Source organism: Vanellus vanellus (assembly GCF_965231255.1).
Source record: "Vanellus vanellus genome assembly, chromosome: 4".
Lineage (NCBI taxonomy): Eukaryota > Metazoa > Chordata > Aves > Charadriiformes > Charadriidae > Vanellus > Vanellus vanellus.
In genome coordinates this window covers 24927064-24949689 of record NC_138909.1, presented here as the reverse complement: position 1 = coordinate 24949689, position 22626 = coordinate 24927064, and the positions used below count along the sequence as shown (strand labels likewise).

Below are 22626 nucleotides of genomic sequence, written 5' to 3'. Positions count from 1 at the left end.
AATCCTCTGGCCAGATGTCCGATGGTATCAGAAGGCCAGAGGTGTTAAACTTCAGAAGTCCACACAGAGTCAGCTTGTTTAAATGCTGTGTGTTCACAGATTCCTGGGGACTTTCTTCCGGTCACTACCTGTAGTCTTTCCAGCAATTTGAGTCTTTTAATGCTGCTATTTACTTCCGTCTTTGTTTTTCCTCCCTCGACTCCATCCTTTCAGTATCTTCCCAGGGAAGTTTCTTAGAGCCTGCCTTATCTCCTCCTCTTCTGCATAGGGGATCTGAAGTTACACAGTCGCAGCCAACACTTTTGTTATTTTTTTGCAGAACTTTACCTGCCCTATGTTTCAGGTGACAAGCTCAGTAGGAGCCTTGCTAGGCAGCTAATGATGATGAGCGGTGCTGCTGTGCCCTGCATTGTGCTTGGTTGTGGTTTAGGCCCCTTTTCCCTGAAGACCTGCTGCTTGTGCTGGCCTAGCTAAGAGCAATTCCCTTATCTCTTTACAGAAGTGCTCTCAGAGGAGAAAGCTTGACATGTGTCTTTGATAGAGAGCAGGAGTGAAGAGGAGGGAGTCAGTATTACTAAGAGCAATTAATTCTGCTGCTGACAGTGTGCCCGTGTGCTCCTTGTTCTAACTTTCTCTCCTCTGAAGATGACTTTTGCAAACGGATGGAGATTGTCAAAGCCTGTAGCTTCAGATACTATGCCACCTGTAACATCGCAGTGAGAGGAGTCTCCACCATCTGTCATCGCTGGGAAAATGGCAACATTACCATCGCCTCTGTCTCCACAGGATTAAAACATGACATCAGAGGCAGTCTACATCTTCTCTCTGGTTTTTGTGCAGGGATTTTTTTTTCCCCCTTTTTGCTTCTGTTTGGGAGATAATGAGGGCTACTGTCTTCCACGTGCCTTTTATCAGGGAACAGTGCTCTTCAGCAGACTCATTAAAATAATGGATGGCCTCAGATGGTTAATTATGCCTGAAACTTTCTGCTGTCCAGCAGCAGGAAAGCTTTCTGACATGGGATGTGGATAGAGGTATAATTTTACAATGACAGTTCTTCTACCATATCCTTTAAGACATCAGACAGAAAAAATGGTGCGTTGATGCCACCAAACCCAGATGAACGATTTGCTTTGTTTAGGTGAGTGGCATGATCAGTTTGGCCATTGGGAGTAGTGAATGGATTTCAGACTGGAAGGACAACAGCAATTCATTGGGTGCATGGGAGTTGCAGTGGAGTTTGCGAGGCACGTTGTAAGTGTGGCTGAGGGAAGAAAAAAGAAATCTCTCATGGAGACCGTCATGATTGAGGGGAAAAAGAACTTGGGCTCACCAAGCCCTCTAAGCTATGCTGTCAAAGAAATGCACGTTCTGGTTAATCCATCGCTTCTGATGACAGGTTGCATATGGTGAACTGCTTGAAACGTGCTTCCTTTGTCCAAATTCTCATTCCTTAAAAGCTGGCTTTGAAAACACTATTAGTAATAGAAAAGACTTCTTCTGGTATTGAAAAAATGTATAAAGCACAAGTCTATGAAATACATGTGTTTAACTTAATGGAGTTCAGCTTTCCTCATATAATCTGGGTCAGAATTCAAGATAAATGTGGCGGTCCTAACAGGGTCTGGCCATTTGGGAGCTCAGCTCTCATTTAGACACAGACCAGATATTAGGAGCTGCTGCACTTTTGGTCCTTTGGACTTCCCTGGAGGTAGTGGTACTGCTGACCAGTTGCAAAACCTCCGCTATTTTGTTACCTTACTAAATGAGTACTCATTCAGTCATTAAGTATACAGTGGCTGGAACCCAGATACGTTATATGATATCCAGTTTAATTAAAATCATGAATTGTTTTCAAATAGGCATTAGGAATAGAGAACCACAGCCAGATGACACAGTAGGATGTGTGTGAACCAGGTTCTTTGGGAAATCCTATGCAGTGTCTCAACCTTCCAGTTTACTTGACTATTTCAAGTAGCATTAGAAATTAGGTCCTCTGAACTTGTTTAGGGTGGGTGAGCCTGTGACATATGACACGAAGTCCATTTTGCTATGGGAACTGAAGGAAAAAAGCTGTAGCTCACAGCTCTTCTAAGTCAGGCCATTGTTTCTGTGTGTATGCAGGTTCCTTATACGTACCTTAGTAGAGCTGAGCCCCAGTCCCAACCTGGAATCTGTATGTCCTGCTCTAATTCAAATAATAACAGGTGCCTGTTTATAGGTTGTATTATAAGTAACTAAAATTACTCACATGGGTAACATTAGAGATCAAAGCTGTAAGGAAGCGTATGTATGACCAGGACTTAGCATTTGATGGGTGCTTATGAACTGTAAGGAACATCTGCTCCTGGTGAGTAGCAATTTTTTTTCTATATTGAATATTGAAGTGGGTTATCATACCGTGGAATGGGTTTCCTTCTTCCTTTCATCTCCGTGGCGTTCTCTCCTTCCTGTTCCGATTTCATACAGATTGAACAGTCATGATGAAAGAGTGGTAGGCAAATGCGTACAGAAACAATTTAGCTTTGTATGGTGTCAGATGCTGTTATGAGAAACAAATTTTTGCAGGTTTCTACTTAAAATCATAACTAAAGAACTCTGACATGCTGAGTCTGGGCAGCTGCATAAGGTCCTCTGTCAGAAATGTCAATCAGCTGTCCTCCCAGATGCACATGGCCCGCTTGACGTGCTGATGTAGCCAGCACGAAAAATTCAGATTTTTCAGAAACGAGTCTTTAATGTTTGTTTATTCTTGAGAAGAATAAGTTCCTGGGCCTCATGGTTGCAAGGAGTGCCTTTCAGATGTGGACCAAGAGTAAAGGATGTCTCTCAAAGCAAGCCCCCTCCTCTGCTCTTTGGAGGGCCCAAAGCTAATGATTATACTTTAAACTGAATTTTAAAAATCAGCGAGATTTGTATGCCTGTCTCATGGCAGCATTAGTGCTAATTCTGTATTTGTTGGTTAAGAAGCTTAGGAATGCTGTGTATGCCAGGGGTGGGGCTGCCGTTAGGGCTTGCAGCCATGAATGTGTAGCAGAGAGTTTATTGTGTCCTTTTCTCTTCTTTGTCTTTAATTTCTATATAGCTGATTTGATTGAGCTGGTGTTATTCTTTGTGCACCATCATGGGGTAGTGAGGGGATCTGAGTCCATCTTCAGCCATGCATTTGGTAGCTGAAGGCAGCAATCCCTCATGAGGCTTCTTGGCCTCAGACTGTATAAAACCTACGTCCAGGTCCTCAATGGCCTTGGCGGCCCTGTGACAGGCTTGCAGTCTCACCCCCATGCAATAGGCCTAAGGAAGTCAGGTCCTCTCTTTCCCTCCCCCTCAGGACTCCATGCAGAAGTGAAATCACCTCTGGAGGCTCCAGGTCTAGGGAGGGGGGCAGTGCATGATTGGGAAGAAGAACTCAAGCAACACTTGAAACTCCACAGTTCTTTTATTGATGGCTGGGAGACATATTCAGGCCTGCAGCGCTGATACTGCCTTGTGTGCCCTGCCACCTTTGTTGGAGGTCAGTCGAGCTCCATTGGTTCAAACTCATCTTCTGAAGAGTCTACCTCTATCGGCTTCTTGTCATCTTTCACGTGACAACCACCACATCATTTAGCCCATTCTTCAGGCTTTGTAGCATACCACCTGATGTTTGAGCACACCTTATGCACCATCCTTGCCTGTGCTTCCCTGCACCAGGCCTGTCCCAGGTCTTCTTGGCACTCCAGGAGCAAGGGACTTGGTGAGTTGCAGGCTAGCCTGCAAAAAATTTGTAAGAGAGTGAGGCAGAAAACATTGCTTGGGATCAGTAGATGGCATGCTTCTGTGTTTTGTGCGGCTAATTATCTCAGTGTCTAGTAAATAAGAATTGAGTATAGACAAAGCCTGCCTTTGTTGCCCTGATGTTCCCCCAGCAATAATGACAGCAAGGCAGGAAGGTACCTAGGTAGTTGCTGGAAGGATTTGGTGGGAAATACCCAACTCTTCTTCCAGAAGAGAGGGTGCGTGGGGGACTGAGTAAAGCAAGGAGAATGAAGCACTTAGCGTGACAACTACATTTAGTTCCCATCCTGAGCAGTCCCAAGTGCAAAGATAAGAAACCACTGTTTTTCAAGATGTTGCTGACAGCTCTTGCCAGGAAAGGCTGGATTGACTTTTTACTGGCACCTTAGCATTTTTGTTCAATAGCTTCATAAATTGGGAGGGAGTTAATACTCTGCCATCTCGGGTTTTTTTGTTTGGTTGGTTGTTTTTTTTAAGTGCTTTATTTTAATATTTTTTTTTGTCTTATTAAAAAAAAAAAGGTAGTATAAATGCTCAAGGATTAAAGTAACTTTCTCAGCCCAACAATTTGGATTTATGTCACTTCAAAAGCAGTTTCCTTTGAGGAACACAAGCACTGGATTAAAGCTTTATTCTAAACTGGTAATTAAAAGGCTAAATCCCATATACAGCATTACAACTCTAATGTGACTGGAAGAGGATTGCTCATTAGAGCCCATAGGGATTTCTGTTATGGCTTTGGGGACTGATAGCCACCCATCTCATCATGAATCCTATTACAGCAGACACGAAACCACGCAGCATTGTGTTACAGCTCTCCACTGGCATGATTTTGAGCAGCTGCCGCCTTGCACAGAGGAACTGTGGATTCACATTTTTTCCCTGCCAGACAAATGCTTGTGTGGATGCACCTGTGTAAACCCAAAAGGCATCTCCATCTGCCACACAGCCATTATTCCTGCCTGTAGATCAGGTTCCTCACATGCATTTAGTGGAGGAAAACCACACCAATGGATCATGACAGCCCCTGAAGTGGGGTCAAATTACCCAGCTCCTCATTTCCCAGCACAGGCCACCAAGGACAGCTAACTACCAACGGGCTCTTGCTGGTGGCTGGTGCCTAGGAGGCAAGGAAAAGTCGCTCCTCTTCCATTTGCTTGCTTAAACATCTCAGGAGTTCACTGGGTGTGATTTATAAGGCCAGGTCTCTTGTGGTTTGCAGAAATATGGTACCAGAGGCTCATCCATCTCTAGTTTGTAATATTCACATTAAAGGAATAGAATCTTTACATACTGTGCTTGGCTAAATGCTGATAAGAGTCTACCAGTGACCACACTTATGTCAAACAAGGTCCAGTTTTAGGGCACCAATACAACTTGTTCCCGAGAATTGGGACCAGCTGGTATGTTTACTGCATCTTCACCTAAAGGGGCAAGGCACTTTTGTATGAAAGAAAAAAAATAAAAATAAATTGTCAAACCAGAAAAAAACGACAACAAGAATACTGCAAGCCCTGAGTAAATGCCTTCTGCCACCACATCACCATCCCTTCAAAAACAAGAAGTCATTTTTACCTATTCCCTTCTGAGTGGACTCAGGCCCCAACCTTTCCTACCTTGTCCTGCTGCAGTAATAACAGCTATTCCCCATCTTCCTCCCGGTGCTAATAGTCAGTAAAGGCTGGATGACACCCCCCACAAGGGCAACAGAGGCAGGCTTTACCTAAACTCAATTTTTACTTACTAACCATGGAAATAACTAGTTGCACAAAACACAGGAGCATGTCATGCACTGATCCAAATCAACTTTTTAAAAACCACGATGTGTGTTTTGACCTGTGACTTTGGTGCCACACATCACTGTAGTATGTGAGTATAGATGATCTTAAATGGATTTTTCTGGTTTAAGTCTGGTTTTATCAGCTCCAGTGTTGGTAATTTTGTGTGTGTAGGCATTGGATTTTCAAGGCACCTTGACTTCAATGATTCTAGTTGACTGTATTTTCAAAGAATGTAGGTAATCTTTTTTATAGTAAGTACAGTTACCTTGCTGGAAAAGCTGATTTGGATGAAATAAAAATAGTCTGAGAAAATTTCACCAGTTCCCTTATTTTCCACGTTGCTTAGAGGAATTAGGCACCCAGACATTTTCTGTAAGAGCTTTAGTACCTCTCAAGCCAGGGTTTATCTACATGAAAGCTGCTCTGCGTCAACTTGAACTGATTCAGATTAGACTCTGCCCTGCAAAAAAATACAGGGCTCCAGTCTGAGAAGGCTGGGACAGGATGGCTGTCGGGATGGCACTCTGTGCCAGTATAGCTGAAATGTATCTGTGCATGTTTTGGGTAGCACGAGGATGCAGCTATTTGAGGCCATTGCTGCCCTTTGCTTTTTGCGTTTTTAATGTGGCTAGACAGTGAGCTTGAAATAAAAGCTGAATCTGAGCACTCTCAAGCTCTCTTCTCAAATATAGAAATCTATCATATTAAAGAAGGCCTAATCCCCGCTCTGTTTCTGTGTTATTTATTGCTCCTTGTGCCCTCAATTCCCTCAGATACTGAACGTATCTCACACACAAAATGATAGCCTTCTGTGAACTTAGAGAAATGGAAAAATGTTGTGTGGCAAGTGAGCACATCGCTGCGGCAGGTGAAGAGAAAGCTTAAGGAATGACATTTTGGGCCACTGCTGTGTTACTGTACTGAGCTTTTTGCTACTTTGAGATTTTTATGAAGTAAATTGCTGAAATTTCAAAGTCATAATATTGTAAAGAGTTTGAAATATTTGGAGCCATTAGAGCTGCTTCTGTCCTGAACAATTACAGCAGAAAGCTTTAGTTATTGTGTCTGGCATCTGTCGTGCAAAGTGGAGGTCGTAGGCACTAGATCTGCATTTCAGCACTCTCATTGCAGGGCAGAGGAGCTGCCTTTGGACATACTCTGTTATTGCCCCCACTCAAGCAGTGTATGTCAGTAGGAGCCCTGCTTCCTGTTTGGCTCTTGAACGTGGAAAGCGACTTTTCAGTGATGGTCATCTCGGGTCTAAAAAGGTCCTTGGGAACTTGCCATGTGAAATGACTGTAGGAAAAGGTCATGTCAGACTGACCGAGTGACACTCTCTCTTCCTCTCATCTTCTTCTTATGTTTATCAGGTCATTTGAAGCCGTCTATTTGCTTAGTCGCCACTGCATTGACTCTTTGCTATTAAGGACCATTAATATTGTAAGAGCCATACAATGTCTATGTAGCCTGGCTAATTATAAATGACAAAACAGGTATCTCGCAAAAGTCATGCACTTTTGGAGGAATAAGCTCAGAAGGTCTCTGTTGATGCTGTAATTTAAAGTCAAGCAGTGGAAGCTGCAATAGCAAAGCAGTCTTGTGTCTGTTGTGGGAACAATCTGCTAAATCACCCCCCAAAAGGGCTTTTAAGCCAAAAGTGAAAATTCTGCGCAGCCAGATTTGACTCGGATTTCCCTAAACCCTCTTTGTAACTTTTTTTTTTGAAATATAGACGGTCCTGAAAATTAAGTCTGATTGTGGTTTTATACTCCTTTTTCTGCTCCGTAAGAATTAAGAAAGACTGGAGCCTGTTGAGTCTAGTGGGATCCACTGGGCACCGGCTACTGCGTTCTCCTACTGGATAGGTAAACTGAGTCCAATGGGCTGTTTGATGCTCTCAGAGATGAAAGAAACTCCGTGCTGTCCCAAAGGTGGGTGGCAGAAGTCACCACCGTACACATGGCTTCCAAGAAGGCAGCTCTGCCCTTCAGGCGGGAAGTCAAGGACTGCGGGAAGTGTTGACTGTTTGGTCTGTAATTAAAAGAAAGGTACTTACAAGAACCTATTCATATCCTTTATGATCTCCCCCAGGATCATTTAACTGACTAATTTGGACAGCCCAGACAACAAATGAGGACTTGGTCTCCTCTCTTTCTACAACTCTGTAAACATAATCCTTGATTGATTGGCCTCTAATACATCAGACCTAAATGAAAAATTAATTAGATTGGCTACAACCCCGAAGTGAGCACTTTACCACTTTGTTGTTTTGTCCATTTGATCCTTTCTTCTTTGATTTATGGGCGAAGGAGAAAGGGGAGAGAAAAAAAGAGGAGGAAAAAGAGGTTTGTACTGGATGTCACTTGAAGTCAGATGGGTTTATTGAAAGCTGAGCTCTGCACAGCCAAGAAGCAAAATGAGCAGCAGCAGCAGTAGTGTCCCCCTGGAGTGTGCCGTAGAAGTGGGAAGGTCCAGAGGGAGCAGGTTCTCTCTCCATAAACTGTTCCCTAAGCAAAGCTCCAACTTGCGTTTTGGCAATCTGGATTTCCCCTGGTGGTGTCCATGGCTCCAGTCTCCTGGTTTGCATGCCACTTCCCTTCAATTCTTTTTTTCTCCCTGAAATTATTGGACTGGTGCTATGGATCTGCCTTTGAAAAGGCAAGGATCACCATTACTGATTTTCACAAGAGGTGCCAGAGGCTGTGAGAGCTGGCCAATATGATTTTGATTTGTCTTGGAAAAATCTGGCTTTGTTGAATACTGCATCACCTAAACACTAGCTAAACACATGACAGCCTCCACGCAATCTCAAAGGCTGAAGTGTACCTCACGGTGAAAAATAAACCAACTGCTTTCTAGGTTTGTAAAGTATTGTAGTATTCAGAGCAGGGTCAGGTGACTTGCTAAATAAATTAAAAAAAAAAACAAACAAACAAAAATAACAAGAAAAAAAAGCACAACACCAAAAATGCAGTGAAATGTGGAAACAAAAAAATCTGAGCTTGACACAGCCAAGGGTGGAGGGCAAGTGAACAGCATATTGTTAATCACAGCCAAATTTTGCCAAAGCCCGAGGCCCAGAAAGGCAGTTGAAAAGTAGCAGTATATTAAAAACAAACCAGTCTTATGGCCAGGAGGAAATAATATGACTCTAAAGTGAGGCGCAGTTGAAATGAGAAACTTCTTCTGTTATCTAAAGAGTTATTAAAAGTGAGGGCAGAAATTAAATTGAATTCCAGAGAGCAGTTGTATGGGCGGATATATATAAATGGTTGCCTTGCTGTAGCTTTATCCCAAAACAGAAAACATTCAAGCCAGGTTTGAAAAATACATCTTTTTTTTTTTTTTTTTTTTTTTTAAATTGTGTAGGAAATCCAGAAGAAAATTTCAATTTGAAATAAATTACTTTGTTATAAACAATGATTGCTTATTTCAGGAAAACTTTTAAACGCAAAATCAAAGTTTTGTGTGCATATGATGTTTTAAGGATCTGCTTCTTCCAGAAGGCTCTTTATCAGCTGCCCAGACAGAGAAAACCGATAAACAACACAGCCAGGCTGGAGTCCTGATTTCCTGCTTAGAAAACGCTTTCTTTACAAGCTATTCCTCCTGCTTTCGTCCCCTCTATCTCTTTCCTTGCTTGATTTTACAGGATTCAGCCCCAAAGCACTATCCTGAAACTAGTCTGCGTGGTTTTGAGGTAGAAACTATATTGCGTGTGTGTGTGGTTTGTGTGCAACAGTTTTAAATAGACTTTTAATAGGGTTGGTTATTCAGACTTCACCTGACTGGTGGGGGAATCAGCAAAATTCAGAGTTTTTCAATTTCTAGCTCAAAACGTCCAGGGGTAAGCCAGGCAGAGTGGGGACTTCTGCAAGGATTTCCACAATCCTTACACTGATTAATTAGGAGGCTGGTGCCAGTGCAGGGGGCTCTACCTCCCATCTTGTAATGAAAGGTTTCAAAAGGACTCTCCTCTTTTTTCCTGCCACAAAAGCAAATTTCACGACTGTGGCGTTTTTTCCCTAAATGAAAAGGCAGGTTTTTCTCCCGCTGGAGCATGGTGCAAGCCAGTCTCCCTCACAAGACAAGCTGGAAAGTGTTCAAACTTCAAGCAGTGGTAGTAACATGTATGGGGCAGGTCTGCATCCACAGGAAGGGGGGCTACTTTAACATGCACAGTTTGAGAGCATGTGTATGCAGTAGTTTGCTTCAAATATTTCCTTCTGATTTCCCCAATTTGTTTGCTGGATTTGAACAGGAAGGGCTCATGGTGTGGTTTGGCGGGTAAAGCCTGAGATTTCCAGTCCTAAAAGGAATTTTCTTGATTCCAGTGCAGGCACGTGGTGCTGTGTTTCATGTGTAATGCAGAGCCTTACCTATAATTTAGCTAGTTTGGTTATATTTGAAAAGGATAATTTCTGCTCCTGTTACCCTAGTGAGATTCTTCCTTCTGCTTCTGGTGAAAATAATGTGGCGCAGTCGGGCTCCTGGTCCAATTTTAGTACACTTTCTCACCTGGGAATTTTCTGCCCTATGATGCCGTGGTGAATTTTATTGGGACTATTTACAGGTTTCCTGTGGGCTCCCTCACCTTATTATCCTAACGGTGATCTCTGAGAGTTATAAATGAGACTGGAGTCGGAAAAGAAGGTTGTTTTGCCCAAAGCCATTTTCACGTTTGACAAAGGTGATGCCTTACCTAAAATGGTACAGTTTGAACATACTCTAGCTGGTCACAAGACCAAAAGACTAATAGGTATAGGCATTACTGCATATTTTCTCATTACAGATTTCAGATTTGTATCCCCTTGACTTTTCTCAAAAATTCTGCTGTTTCCAGGGAAGCAGTATCTGAATACCACTGTGAAATGAATGATAGCAGCCCCTTCTCTGGATGGGAAAGGCCTGCCTGTGGTAATGATAACAAACCCATACCACAGCTGGATCAGGGAGGAAAAATCTGTGCAGGGCATTGGGCACTAGAGATTTGGTGGCTGTATGCCTGCACTTACCACTGTTGCGTCGGTTGGGATTTTCCAACGAGCTTAGGAGTCATGTGCCTATGACATCTGGCTACTGAACGCCATTAAGTTATACACAAAAGCCCTTCATCCTCTCTATGACTGCAGTAACACTTCCAAAATTTGGCTGTATCGCAAGCAAGCAGAGGCAATAGCATTTCTCTTTCTGCTTAAGAGGGTGTACATAAGCCATTACGTTTTCCTTCCTTTGCGTCTCTAGTCAGCTTTCCTCCTAAGATCCTCATCTGTTGCTGGCCCAACTATTTAGACTTCACTTTCTGTTTAATTTAGTAATTTTGGTGTTTTTTTTTCCTGAGAAAATAGCATGGGAGATACTCTTAAGAACAGTGCAGAGACCCTACCTAGCAGTGGCCATGATTCCTGCTCCCCAGTATTACCACTGTATTGCTGCCTGAGACAGGGAAAGCTACTACTAAAAAACTCACTGAATGAGTAGTTTAACACCTTCAGTTTTCAGTGAAAACCACCAAGGTTTTAGTTTTCCCCAAATGCTTGTTTTCTTTAGGCTTTCATTTTCTGCAGATTGTCTTGGGGGAAAAATATTTTTCATCATCTCTTTTTCTGCTTTTGGGCGTTTCGCCCTATCTCTGGAGCAAGTACAGGTAGGGAGGAGAAATTGTGATGCAACTTTTAAGAATCTACCTCCAAGACTTCTCTTATAAGAGTTTTTGGACATTATCAAATGAAGCCATTAGCTTCTGAAAAGGGTTAAAATGAAAAATATTTGAAGTTAGAAAATTGTCTTGGCGAGTTAGCTCTGTGAGAATGGAATGGCTTGGGTTTTTTTTTCTTGTTTTTTTTCTTTTTACAAACAGGAAAATGACATGTTGAAACTTTAACCTGATCAGATCAGCATCTGAGAACTCAGGGTGAAATATGATGTCTCTTAAAGCTATGCTCAAGTCCCTACTGATTTCAGTAGAGTTATGATAAATCCTTGTGGAAAATGACACGTTGCATTAAAGTGTTCTCAACTTTTCCCCTTTTTTATTTACATAATATATCTCATGAACCATACGCCCTGTGCTTCCCCTCTTCTCAAAAAATACAGCTTTCCATGAGAAAACCAGATCCGGTCATCCTTTATGCATTACGTAGCTGTAAGCTTTTGTGTTCTTGCATTGAGAGCAACGGGCTGAATCAGATACTTGGAATGAAGTACATGCGTGACTTTTGGGGTGAATGGGACCACATAAGCAGTTCTGTGAACCCTCTGTCTCAGAAGTACTTCCATAATTTTTAGCATAACTACTAAAGAGTACAAGGTGTGGGAAGAGTTTCTTCACTGCCATCTCAGAAATATGTTGGCATCAGGAGTGTGTAAGCAAGTAATAATAATCAAAGGGCTGTTTATTCAGCTGGTATTCCTGTTAATGTTATTAAACCTATTTCTTAGCTGGTGGTTTATTACTTGCTGGATGAAGCAAATGAAGTTTCCGCTTCAGCCTCAGAAAGGGCAGACGGAATAGTCCATAGATTTGGTTTAGGGGCACAAATGAAGACAGGGTTGTGTTAGGAGTGACAACTTTCAACAGGAACATCATTCTTTCCTATTAGCTCCAACACAGGCAAATGTGACTGCCTGCCTGCGTGCCATACAGGGTGATACTGTACCTGAAGGATGAGGGGAAAAGATTAATAGACTGTCATTTTGGACCCCTTTGGGTCTTCAGAAGTGCTCAGCATTGAGCAGCTGCTGTGCCCGAGCACCAGGAACTGTGAGGACCCAGTATCAAGCTACACGAGCTTCAAATGGGGACTGTGCTCATTTAGGAGCTACTCTCTGACTCCTGTGTTGAGCTGGTTTAGAAATCTGTGCCTTTAACTGCAAAACTTTTTTACTTGCACGTTGATCTGATTATTTCAAGCCTGTAAATAGCTTTTATGATGCAGCTCGGTTACATTACTTATTCCAGGTTTCCATTTCGCTTCTATCTAGTTTATTTTATTACAGGGAATGATACAGCCCAGAGGATTTTTCTTCATATCAAAGTTGCCAGTATTTTCCTCATAAAATGTAGTCTATATGTGATGGAAATGGGCTCAGCCTACAAGGGAAATATTCTAAAGGCAATATCATCATTAAGAATCTCTCATTGGCCTGGAATTGGGTAGGACCCAATCCTGCAAACATCCTCACGAACAGTTTACCTCAAGTTACAAAATTCCTCTCAATGCCAATGAGGCTGCTTTAGTGTAACATGCCTAAGAGTTTGCAGCATGACACTTTAGGCTTTTATTTGGCATAGCTCTTGAGCATGTGTTCAAGGTGAAATATGTGGGTTTTGTTACCAAACCAGGATGCTTTTTAGTCCCTTTCCTGTATAGGAGGCCTCATCCCTGATTTAGGCCAGGTAGCTGGGCTCTTCTGCCTGCCTGGAGCCGGCCTAAATTTAATGAGGCTGCTGGCAAGTGGGGCTCAAATTGTAAAAATCAGAATCACAGCTCATAAGTTGCAATTAACAACTGATGACAGTTATGACAATGCAGCAAATAAGTGCATTAACTTATTAATAGCTCGTTTCATGAGTTTCAGGTTGGTACAAAGGGCTGACTTCGGCAAGCCATGTTTCTGGTTGGTGCCTGATGTGCTGCTTAAAATGGATTATGGTTTTCTGTCCTGACTTTCCTCACTCTTTTAGCAGAGTGGGGCTGTTTGGGGCCTTATTATTGAGGGTAATTTCTTGAAAGCTCAAGGAAAGGGAGAGTTGAATTAGCAGCCTGACCTGCCAGTCAGATATCCTGTGCTTCTTGCAGACTAGTCGTGCATATACACCCTTAGATCTCTTTGCCTTTATTTCAAAATAAGAAGTTGGGAGTTCCAGTTTTGTAAAACGAAGTAATTTTGCCTACTAAAGAAGCCAGTAATGAGGGGAGGGAAAGTAATCACCGAGGGTCTACGAAGGCTTAATCTATAAAACGTTCTGCTTCTTTTTGATATCTTACCTGTTTTTAAAATGCTTAAATAATATCCCCAGTCATTTTTAGACATGATTTTTTAAATTTTAAAGTAAAGTAGGTCAATTGCCTTGACCTACCATTGCTGTTGTTCATTACCTGCAATTCTTACAGGAATCTCACCCAGGTAATTTTTGAAATTGTTGCTGAGATGCCAAGAAATTAATATATTGCGGAATGAACATGTCGCTGATCGCTTGCCCTGTTCTGACAACTTCTGTTCCTGGTTCAGAGGAACTATCTCACGTTACCTTTGAAGAGACTTGATTTTTATTTCTAGGCCAGAAATGGTTTTGGGGGTGTAAAATCTGTTGTCTAGCGTTTGGAGCAGAGGGGCGCAGAAATGGGGAGCACTTCCTTTGAGGGATGGCTTAGCAGACGGTTTCTCTCCAGCAAGCTACTTTGTGACCCGCATGCCAGAAAACAATGCCATTGGTAATACCAGCCTCGTCTTGCCACTCATTTTGACTATGATATGTTGCAGGCTGCCATTAGATAACACTCAGTCTCCCCATTCTTGATCCTGATTTTTTGAGTTTGACTTAAAGCAGTGTAGCCATTTCACTGGGTTTGGTCCAGGATCATCCCATGTGACAGCCCGAGGTGATCTGATGCATCTGATGCAAATGTTGGGCTTACCCCGGGCCCTGCTTGCCGAGCGTGTTGGCACAGCAGCAAAGGTAGGGCTGCTTTTCTGTGGGTCTCAGCCGAAACCTGCTGCCTGCTGTGCCCAGCCCACGTGTGTGAGAGGACAAGGGTGGGAGCACATGGCACCTTGCATGGCCACAAGCCCGCTCAGATTAAGGCAGGAGCAGTGCCAGCAGGTTGGGGCGCCCAAAACGTGGGCGAGGGGAAAGCAGCCAGTGTGAGCTGGGTGCCAGCTTACTGACTTACCTGGAAGGACTTAACAGATGAAAATAAATGCAAATCCTGAGTGTAATCACTGACCTGATATGTCATGCTTACTTAGTGGATAGGAAGAAGAGAATATAGCACTAACGACAACTGTGATACAGTCATTGAGTACTTCAGCTTGAGAGATTTTTGCAGTGGTAATTAACATATTTAACTTATTTCTAAAGATTTACAAACATTAAATGCCACTAAGCATTCCATGGCATGAATGTCAAAGAAGCTGATATAACTTTGGAAGCATATATTTCATCCATCATAACACTCTTGTCACTTAAATGGCACTCAATCCACTTAAAATTACAGTGATTATAGAAGAACATCAAGTTTCATCAGCAATGATTACGCTGTGATTATCACACACGCACTTCTCAGGGCTCCTTTTTGCTCTTATGCAACTGCCAGTTTGCAAATACATGTTGGGGAAGAGCATTTGGAGCTCGGTAGATAAACCTGGTGTTTCCATCCCATCACAGTCAGTCTTTTCAGCATGTTAATTTGTACTTTGGGCAGAGAAATTTAACTCTTAAGAGTGATTTTGAGCAGGAAGGAAGTTAAAGTCTCAGTGAAGACCACCTCCTCCATCTGCAGAGGACCACACTGGTTAAACTGTAAGGAAGTTTTGGTCAGCCACTTTAGGGTCTTTGCCTGACTTTCCTTCATCAATCCACTGAGACCTGTTAGAAGTAATGAACCACCTTTTCCAGGCAAGTAGATGGAGAACTATGTAATATTGTCTTGGTAGAAGAGTGGTAAAAAGAAAAAAAAAAAAGGTATTTCTTGGTAGAAAAGAATCTGTTCATTCCCTTGTTTACATCCTTGTTTATGTGACTTAACTGAAAATTTAACGCACTCCATTTCCCCAGGAAGAGAGCAGTAGAAAGTTGAAAATGGAAAGTCCAACCCAGACCCAAGTTGCCATCAATGGAAAAATTCCTGCTGCTGTGACAGATGGCAAGAGAAAATATAGGAATTGGGGGGGAAGAGGGCAGCAGAAACAGCCCAAATTGGCCGAAAAGTGTTTCCCATGGAATCAGTAATAAAAATAAAGCACAGGAGAAAATATGCTGCTTCTTTTTTTTTTTTTTTTTTTTTTATATTACTGTGGCCTCAGGAGCCAAATTTCCAAAAGGACTTGACTCCCTGTGGTTCCTCCTGAGAAGAGCAGCCGAGCTCTTTTGAAAGCATGAATTTCATACAGCGTCCACATCAGACATATACTCCCTTCCCTTCTCATCTGTTCTTTGTGTTTGCTTTCCATACTCTAGCAAGCACTTTGAGTAGCAGGAATTCTGTCTGAAAGAGTGGGAGGTAAGCAAGTATAAGAACATGTTTGCAAAAAGCAAAGTGTTCACTTCTAAATCCTGATGCTGAGCAAAACGCCCAAGAGCTCGGGTGCACAGTATTCTGGCTGCAGGGACATTTGCTTACTAAGCCCTCCCTATTTTTCCCCATTATTTTTGAGGAGCAAAGGTCAGTCCTGTGATTTGTAGCAGCCATGTGGGTCTTCTAAGCAGGCTTTGCCATTCGGTCCAGCTTTGCGGGGGACAGGAGTCCGTGTTAGCTGTCAAATAAGAGAAGTTGCAAGGTGGCAATCCGTGTGCGATGAGCACTGACTGATCTGCCTTGCTTTGATTATTTTTGCCATCCGATATCTCCAGCTGCTTGCAAACAATCTGTGTACCCAAACTGAACTAACAAAACCTTTCAAAATTTAAATATATGTACACTTGCATGATAAACTTAAGAAAAGTGGGCTAAATTGTCTAGAAAAGGTATTTTCTGGAAAAATATTTACTTGAACTGATATTTGATATTTTGGAGGAAGACAAAAATAGGTGTTTATTCTATAGTTTACTAATTCTACCTGTCTTGAAAATATCCACTGGTTGTATTCATTGCTGTTTATGTTTACATGAAGATGTAGATATTAATAGCTGCAGTTCACATATGTTCACATCTAGGCTGTATCCTTGAAATGAATACATTTCCTTTCCTTAATGGAAAGAAGAAAAACTCTCCTCAAAGTGCCAGATTTTCCAATACAAGCTTTGATCGCTGCAGATGTAAGCACTGAGGCAGGTAGTAAATCACTCTTAGTATTGATCCCAGGTTTAACCGGTAGGTGACTGACCAGCTTTAACCTTGTGAAACAGCATAGTTGGAAATGATGTGTCACAAAATCCTAACTTATGCCAAGCAGAAAAGCCGTCCCCAGGACTTAGCACCAGTAGGTACCTCTGCCCTGTATATAGTGATGTAATACATATACAAACCTTCAAGGGACCATCCTGGGTCGTAGTGTTGCAAATTAAGACAGGACATGGGGACCGTGTTGTAACTTAACATCCACATCTACTGCTGTGCTCTTAGATGAATCTTATTTAAATGCATGTGAGTGTGTATGCAGAAAGGGAAGGAGAAATGGAGGGACTGGACTTTTCCCTCTCCCTGGACATCCTGTCCCTGTTATCTTCTGTGTCCTTGCATTTTAGAGTTAGGCACCCTCTCTTCTTTTCTCTTTGCTGTTATTAAAATTAATAGGCATTCCTAGGTGTCTCTTGTTTCACTGCTTACCTTTTTACACGCCTTTTCAATACTTGGAAAATGGACAGCATAAGCAGTGGAATCCATTTAATTCTGTGCCTTCATAGTTTTTAATGGTGGAAATTTCAGAGCGTTACAAGTCACTGATAATTAATTTTCCTCCTCTAACTCCTGTCAAGAACAGCTTGAAACACAGTGTGAGAGAGGGAGAGAGTTAGTCTGTGCTTCCCCTTCTCCTCTTGGCCTTCCTCGATTCTGTCCGGATACAAATGTGTAAAAGGGAAACAACCCCAAATTTTTATTGTTCAGGGTGTGCTTTTAAAGACAAAAAAATCCCCAGAATTTATTTAGAAGTACTTTTTTATTAATCTGCAGAAAATCTGACCATCCTGTCAAAAATGACATTTTCTCGGATGGCAGTGGATTTATTTATTTATTTATTTTGAAACTCCATTTTTCATGAGGATGGTTTGTTGAGTCGGAATATTTTTACCAACTCCTCTGAAGACTTGGTCATGAGGAAACTGTCAAAATGTATGGGGGAAAATTTCATAAATAACAAGAAATGAAGCAACTCCTTTGTGATGAAGCAGGAAATGAGTGCTGACATCCAAAGCTTCTGCTGTGCCTTACACAAACTAGGAGGATTATTACTGTGTTTTATTCCTGTAAGTTGGAAAGCAACCCGAACGTCTCCCAAGAGATGAAGTTCAAAATGCTAGATTTAGGTTTTGTTGTTAGCTCTCTAACTTGTTATTAGGTTATTTTAAATTCTGTTTATGCAGACATCATTAGAGGAGCTACTGTGTTCTGTAATGGGAAGAAGGAATTTTTGCTGTGAAAGCCTACCCAAACTACTGGAAAACTGATGATTAGAACTTCAAAACTTCTCCACCGAGTCATTGTGCATTTTTTGAGAAGTGAGGAAACTACGATCATATTCTGTATCTCTGTCTGTATGGCTTTACAATTTTTTCGATTTGCATACCCTGAAAGAAGACCTTCTCCAGCCTGAAAGTCTTGTTGGCTATCCTGTCTGATGGTCAAAGAATGCTGCCAATAGAAATATCATCTTTTGTTAAACCAGCTAATATAGGTGGAAAATAGTAGTGTGTTTCTGGGTTGGATATAAGCTAAAAACATTTGCTGAATGTTCACTTAGATGTGTACCAGTTAAAGTATCTTTGAAAGAAAATATACTGCTGGCTAGTGCCTGTAGCATAGCAGGAGCGTTGGCAACAGGAGAGACAGCTCATAGGCGTCTATAAGGGTCCTTTGTAGCTTGTGAAACACAACAAGGTTAGAGAGGGCAGAGATTATACTGTTCTATTAAGACTAATACCTGTATTGACTTTTCCAGTTCTCAGTACAGCTATCAGTCTTGTTCTCACTTTTGCTGTTGGATGGCATTTTGCAGGGCTCCCAGGTGACTCAGGACTGAGGGATCAGAGAGAGAATGATGCCTTTGTGAGAGTTTTCTCCTGTTAGTAGTGTGTTCCTCATCTTTGAGTAGTCATGTAAGCAATTTCTAGTGCAGGTTGTCTCAGCCTTAATTTTATCAATATAGTCATTTTTATAGAAGCATTGGAGAGTGTCTTCACACTGATACTTTTTTTTTTCTTGGCTGAAATATTCGAGTTTAATTACATGAGAAAAGCTTTCTCAGTCTTCAAGAGCATGATTTTAAAACAGGCAATAATTTCTGTGTTTAAAAAAGTTTGGAGAAAATCATGTCACAATTTCACTGTATTTCAGAAATCTGAAGCAGTGCTCTCGATCCACAGTTTAAGGAAAATGAGGTGCTGTAATGGGGAAAAGAAGATGTAATTCTTGCTTTCCCCATCTGCCTCTGTTACATCCCCATTTATTCCTAGTGCAAGGGCCTGCTACCTCTTCTGCTAGAAACCATCACGCTCTCAGGCTAAATTTATTTACAATGGAGACAGATCTAGCTATGCTTATAACATTGGTTTAAATAGCCGTCTTTGGATTTTTCTGAGAGATATGTAGAAGCTGTGTGCCCTCTCAGCTTTTGTTTTACAATGCAAAACATGGCAAGTTATTTTGGTTTCTTCTCCACTGGGCTGGCCATTAGCCTTATTGAAGTAGCCCTAGTCCATATGTTTTTCTGTCTTGACCACAGGAGACTGTGATGACACTTGAGCTCCCTCCTGCCTTCCATGCTGTGCCCATCCCATGGAAGTCCTGTCCATCATTCACTGTCAGCTCTGCAGGTTTGACTTTCTCACAGCACCTTCAGACAGGTGGTTTGAAACCGTTTTATAATCAGCCTGTCCTCCTGAGTCTTTTCCTGCCATCATTTCAAGCAGCAAACTCACAGCAGGTTTTTTCAACAGTGATCCCAAATTACCACCCAGGACCCTGCTCAGCTCCATCCTTCGGCTTCCCCCAACTATTTTGGCTGCAAAACGTGCCGACTTTGCCATGGGATGGCAGTTCATTCCAAATCGTATCATCAGCAAATCACATCAGTACGCTCCAGAAGTCATGCAGAGGCTATTAATTTAAATAATACAGAAAATTATTCCCCAAACCAATTTTTACCTTCCAGACTGGTTCATCCCTCCCCAGTGCAATCTGTCGCCTCTTAGTTGGTTTCATAGCTGCTTTCAGTCCCTCTGCTAATCCCCATTTTCTCCATTTGGGTATTTCCCCTGTGACATTATAACTAATGCTTTATTCAAGTTTGAATAGTCTCCATTCTTGCATGTCTTTTATCTAGAAAATGAGTTATCATTTAAAGCTACCAACTAAGTCTCGTATGATGTCTCTTTGGTAAGCTCATGCTACGCTTTTTCTTCTTTTTCTGTTTGTCTGCCTTATAGTGTGCCTTTGCTGTCAAATTAACATTTTGTAATTGCCTCCAACTCACACTTCTTCCTCCCATCCATGTGCAGTAGATTGATATTTTTGACTCCTATGACACTACAGTGAGTTGCCAGATTTAATAAAAATCCTTTCTATTAGCTTAGTGATCCCAAGAGATTTGCTTAAAAAAAAAACCCAAAAGGCACTGAAGGTAGAGAGCAAGCTTGTAGCAGCAAAGGAGATAGAGCCAAAGAGGTCAAGAAAGTGGATTTACACTCCTCGAGCTTAGAAACAAATCCCTATTGAGGATCTTTACTGCTCTTTAGTGTATGGAAGTCCTCAGGTGAGGACCAGATGATTCTGGCTCCTTTCCTTTTTGGGGCTGGAAGGACAGAAATTCATTGAGAGTAGATATAAGGTGCCCACTTTTGGGGGAGAAAAAACAGTATCTCCCCTGGTAAAGACCAAGGTGTCTTTGAACCATGGTAGGCTCCGTTCCACATCTGGGCAAGCCTACCCTCAGGGGCCAGCAGCCAGGCTGCCCCCGAGCCACCTCTGTGTTGCTGCTGGCCAAATGTCATGTTTCACCCTGGGGCAGCTGGGTTGGTAAGGTTCAAAGGGATGCAGACTTCTAAACTGCAGATATTTCCTGCCCTTAAGGAGTACTTTGTGCTGGAAATCATGCTCTTATGAACAATTCTACGGTCTTCTCCTTTGTGTTTGTTAATGCTCTTGGGAGGAGCTGAGGGAAAGCATGTTGTGTTTTTTACTGTTGTTTATAATTGTGTTCCACCATTGTTGGCGGATGCCATTGTGCTCGGTGTTGTACAAGCATGATGAGGTGATTCCTGCTCTGAGGGATTTCTAGTCTAAGAAGAGGTAGTGGGAGAAAGGATTTATGCATAGTGGTCAGAGATGGGGAGCAGAAAGTATCTTGCCAAAGGTGGTCCTGCAACCCTGCTTGGGGCACAAGTGAAAACAGAGCCCAGTAACCCAGTTCAGTACCTTATTTTATCTATAGTAGAGCTTGTACTTTAATTCTGTATCCCTTTATCCCTTTTCTTTTTCAGATTTGTGATTTAAAATCTCCATAAATTAACATATGTCAGCAAAATTAATGTGACTTAATTTTCTTCCCTGCTTCTGCAAATTGAGTTTGGCCCCTGTGAGCATCTTTAAATTATTGCATACCGCCTCTCTGACTTGCTCTGTGAGAAACTGAAGTCCAGTGGTACTAAGTCACATCCAAAAATGATAATAGGCATCCAAAAATGATAATAAGTGATAAATGATAATAATGTGGGGAAGCATTTTGAAAATCCATCCCTCAGAAAATTATTCCTTGGGAAACAGCAAAATTCAAGTGTGTCTTGGTTAATGGCTTGCTTATTCCAGGATGGGTGTGAAACAGAAGAAAGTATCAGAAGGTAAATTTGAGGTATGATGGAAGAGGTTCCCAAATCAGGTATTGTTTTGAGGGGATTCTAGTGCCCGATTTCCTCCTAGATTTTAGGAAATACCAGTATCAATAGGTTGTGCAAGCACAGAAAAATTGCAGTAGACTTGTTTATATTTGCTGTGAATAGGAAACAAGATTTCCTTAAGATGTTGTGTGTCTGAGAGCCTGAGAGCACGGGAGAGCACAGGGTACGGATGAAAGAGAACTATGACACATGATGCTGCAGAGAAGAGTCAGGCTTAGTGACGGACAGAGTCACTCATCAACTCAATGTGATTTTTTTAATTTTTTTTTTTTGCTCTGCACGATTACCAGAATGTGATTTGGATTTTGTGGCTGACGTTTGCAGAGTAGGTGAGTACCGCTGAGCTTCCAAATCTATGTTTGGACCTCTAAATATATGGCATCCTGCACCACCCTGAAAGCTTTGACACCACTGCCCACTGGTTAAAGACTGTAAGTCAGGCTACTGCAGACTGGAAAGCACAGAGGTGCTTCTCCAGGCTTTTTGGGTGTTTTTTTTTTGTTTGTTTGTTTGTTTTTTTTTGTTTTGGTTTGGTTTTGTGTGTGTGTTGGTTTTTTTTTTTTCTGGAATACACATAGCATTCTGACAGCTCTCTGGTGATCACTGGAAAACAACATTGAATCTCCCACATCAACTGATCGGCCATGCCCCTGAGACAACCCTAGAATCCGCATTATTTTGGCAACAAATAATTTCAGGATTTTTTGGTATTTCCTTCACCCTGATCTCAAAAAGAATAGAATATTTTTACCTTGGCAAGTGTGGATTGTGTGCTAATTTATGTAGAGGCATGTTTTTGCCAGGCTTGGTTGGAAGAGAAAAAGTGTAACATCAAACATTTTTTTATCATTTTCAAGTCTTGAGTAGCTAGCTTTTGCTAACCATGCTTAGATAAGAGCTGTTTGGGAAACTTTTCTGAATGGTGGTATTTTTCCACTGCAAAGTAGTCGTTTGTCAAAACAACTTTTTCGCTGAAAATTATTGGTTTGATATAATGTTCACTGCAAAGATACTTCCACGCATCAGATGAAATGAAAGCTTGTGGCCCCCATTGCCCCCCAGAGCAGTCACCAGCAGTGTGTTTGGGGCACACAACATTCAGATTGCCTGGCTGCTTGTGCTAAAAAACAGTCTTTCTTAGATTTAGTCTGCCTCTCCTTCTCCTCTGTACACTGCCACTTTTTGTTTTTCTCTGTTTTATCCTTTCCCCAAACCATGTCTCCCACAACCCGTAGCTCAGGGTGGCCTGGGACATTGGCCCAGACTCTTCTCCACAAAAAATCGTTCTTCTAA

The 22626-nt window shown here is 41.9% G+C and overlaps 1 long non-coding RNA gene across 1 annotated transcript in view; it reads left to right on the top strand.

Moving 5' to 3' along the window:
• LOC309670965 overlaps positions 1-21662 on the top strand; it is a 61413-nt gene extending 39751 nt beyond the window's left edge. Inside the window, exons 2-3 of the long non-coding RNA XR_014269081.1 lie at positions 19164-19254; positions 21624-21662. This is a non-coding gene — a long non-coding RNA (uncharacterized lncRNA). The remainder of the gene's footprint in view (positions 1-19163; positions 19255-21623) is intronic.
• The last annotated feature ends 964 nt before the right edge of the window (positions 21663-22626 follow it).